The 3,195-nt window shown below is 45.1% G+C and overlaps 1 long non-coding RNA gene across 1 annotated transcript; it reads right to left on the bottom strand.

Annotated features, from left to right (window-relative positions):
- Nucleotides 1-909: 909 nt before the first annotated feature.
- LOC127312097 (uncharacterized) lies at nucleotides 910-1,522 on the bottom strand. Its single transcript, XR_007858157.2, has 3 exons — nucleotides 1,470-1,522; nucleotides 1,263-1,343; nucleotides 910-1,164 (listed from the first exon to the last, which is right to left on the bottom strand). It is a non-coding gene; the product is annotated as an uncharacterized lncRNA (long non-coding RNA).
- Between the last annotated feature and the right edge of the window lie 1,673 nt (nucleotides 1,523-3,195).

Raw genomic sequence — 3,195 nt, 5'->3', positions numbered from 1 at the left:
TCGGGCCTAACCTCTAAGGTTGACTGGTCAAAACTTTAATGGGCCGGCCCACTAAGCATGTGGGCCGGGCCGAATGCACTCGTTTGACCGGTCAACAGGCAAAAGGGCCGGCCCAAAGACATGTGGGACCCACTTTCCTGCTATCGGGCCGGCCCATTTAGTACGTGGGGTCCACAATAGATCAAATGGGCTGGCCCAACAAGAAAGTGGGCCGGGCCAAAAACATAGGTGGGTCCCACTTTCCTGTTAAAGGGCCGGCCTATTTAGTATGTGGGGTCCACCATATAGCAAGTGGGCCGGCCCAACAAGATAGTGGGCCGGGCCAAAAACACAGGTGGGTCCCACTTTCCAGTTAAAGGGCCGACCCATTTAGTATGTGGGGTCCACCATATAGCAATTGGGCTGGCCCAACAAGATAGTGGGCCGGGCCAAAAACACAGGTGGGTCCCACTTTCCTGTTAAAGGGCCGGCCCATTTAGTATGTGGGGTCCACCATATAGCAAGTGGGCCGGGCCAACAAGATAGTGGGCCGGGCCAATAACACATGTGGGTCCCACTTTCCTGTTAAAGGGCCAGCCCATTTAGTATGTGGGGTCCACCATATAGCAAGTGGGCTGGCCCAACAAGATAGTGGGCCGGCCCAATAAGCAGGTGGGGCCCACTTTCCTGTTACCGGGCCGGCCCAATAAGTAGGTGGCCGACCCAAAATGAAAGTGGGTCCCACACTACTGTAAGTGGGCCGGCCCAATCTGTTGTAGGGCCCTGGTTGTTTGACTAGTCAACTTGCATTAAATTTCATGAGCCTAAAATCTGGTATCAATGATACACACAATTACATACAATAACTAGGAAAATTACAAGGCAATTAATGTGCCCAAATAAAAAATTTACATAGAATCATTGAGGACTTCTATTAGCATCATCAATAACACGTTGACATTTGGCAATCGCCTTGATTGAATCTTGTGTACTCTTGGTCAACATATCAGCTACAGATCTTAAAGCAGCAATACCATGTCTTTTATAAAGTACAGCCTTGAGATATTTACTGTTTGATGAAAGGAATGGTCTAGGTTGACGGCTATGAGAGGATGCATCAGAAGAAAGATCAGAACTTTTTGTGGGCCTCTCTTCTGATGAAGATTGCTTCATCACAACTGCATTCTGATAATAATGCAAAAAAGAGTTAAACGATGAAATCTGCAAACATGTATTAAGCATTGTCGATATGAGATAGTCACAAGTACTAAGCACAGACTTACATTATATCGTTGCATAGGCTCACCCCGGAACCTTTTTTGCGCTCTATCTTCTACTAAGGACTTCTTCATTACACCTGCATTCTAGTAATATGCAACATAGTTACAACAGTGAACTATTCAAACATTTATTATGCAATGTAGATATAAGATAATAACAAGTTCCATAAATAAGACAATGTATGGAACGTGTACTAAGCACAGACTTACATCATAATGTTGCACAGGGTCGCTTTGGCGACTATCTTCTAATGATGACTGCTCCATTAAAACTGGATTCTGGTAATATTGCAAACATAGTTACAACAATTAACTATTCAAACATGTATTACGCAATGTAGAGATCAGATAACAAAGATGTAGCGTAAATAAGCACAAGATAAGATAAGATGCATGTACTGAGCACATACTGGCTCGCTGCAGGTCCTTCTCTTGCGTGCACTAGTCGTGGTCGACATGCCTATCATTTTAGGTTCAGCCATCAAGTGAAATGCTAATCCTCCTGCTCCATTGTCCTTAATCTGTGTTTAGATATCACATTTAAGACCAAGTCAGCTGGTTTCAAATAACAAAAAACTTGAGCTGCCAAATGAATAAGCCAATATTTACCAGATATCAGATTAAAACCAACTAGATGTTGCTTTTCATGAGATACGAATTTCAGACATTCAGATTTAGAGTAGGGTAATGCCAAGGTTTTCCACATAAAGTAAACTGGCATTAAGAATGACCAAATGTCAGGTTCAAATCACCTTCGCAGTTGCTCCAAGACAAGCATATCAAATAGGCAGAAACATAGTAAAGCATGAATGGCATTGCTATGGCAGGGTTCCAAGTGTTAATCTCTTGCATAAGGAACAATGCATATAGGTTATAGATAATAACGGAAGTAAACTGCCAAAATTACCAACCAAGAACTCAGATTCCAACCTTCCCTAGAGTCCCCGCTGTTAATGTTGGATATTCTAATAAGTGGTTCGCATGATCAATCCCTAGAAAAATAACATTGACAAGTTAGTCTACGATAATACAAAGACCAGACATGCACGCATAAATAACTATACAAGCTGTGCGACAGGAGCATTCATGGAAAAAAATAGCTATAAGCTAAAGACGACGTATAAGAGCAAGCAGATTGGAAATGCACATAGCATGATTATAAAAGCAGTGTGAGAATAGCAGGCACGAGAAAACAGCTAGCGGCTAGCGGTGAGCTAATGACGTGGTATAAGAACAACCAGATTGGAAATGCCCATAGCATGACTATAAAAGGAATAGCATGCAGTACAAAAACAGTTGGCAGCAAATGAATGGGTATAAGGCTATAAGTATGTGCATGCACACAGGTGTCAGTAGAATGAACAGGATGGTAGCGACCGGATAATGCTTTTGTACTGTACAATATTTAAACGAACTTCATGCGAAGTAACACATCAAGAAAGTTAATGGCATATGAGATCTGCAAATAACTACACAAAACATGGCTAAAGAAACACCACGATCTAACGGGCCAGCGTACTAACCAAGCTGCGGCGGGGTGGACGGGGGCGGCAACTTGCATTCCAGCGGCGGCGAACGCGGGAGACGATGAGTCGACCCTGTTTCAGTAGAAGCGGGCGTTAATGAAGCAGATCTGGTTGGCTGGCAAGGGATTCGGTGAAGTTGATACAGCCGGTGCGCCGAGCTAGTCGGTGGAATAGATCGACTTCTGTGGAGGGAGGGCCGCGGTGAAGTAGACCCGGTTCCGTTGGAGAGGATCCGGTGCGTCGACAGGAAAGGCGTTGATTGCTATGCTGTGGATGAGGTCGGCGGTGAAGCAGATCCATCGGTGGCGAGGTCGGCGTTGAAGCAGATCCGTCGGTGGCGAGGTCGGCGGTGAAGCAGATCCGTCGGTGGCGAGGGCGGCGGGGGAGCGGATCAGGTGGGTGGACAGCCA

This window comes from Lolium perenne, chromosome 7 (genome assembly GCF_019359855.2).
Source record: "Lolium perenne isolate Kyuss_39 chromosome 7, Kyuss_2.0, whole genome shotgun sequence".
Taxonomy (NCBI): Eukaryota; Viridiplantae; Streptophyta; class Magnoliopsida; order Poales; family Poaceae; genus Lolium; species Lolium perenne.
Note: the sequence above shows the minus strand (reverse complement) of the source record. Positions and strands in the feature narration are given on the sequence as shown.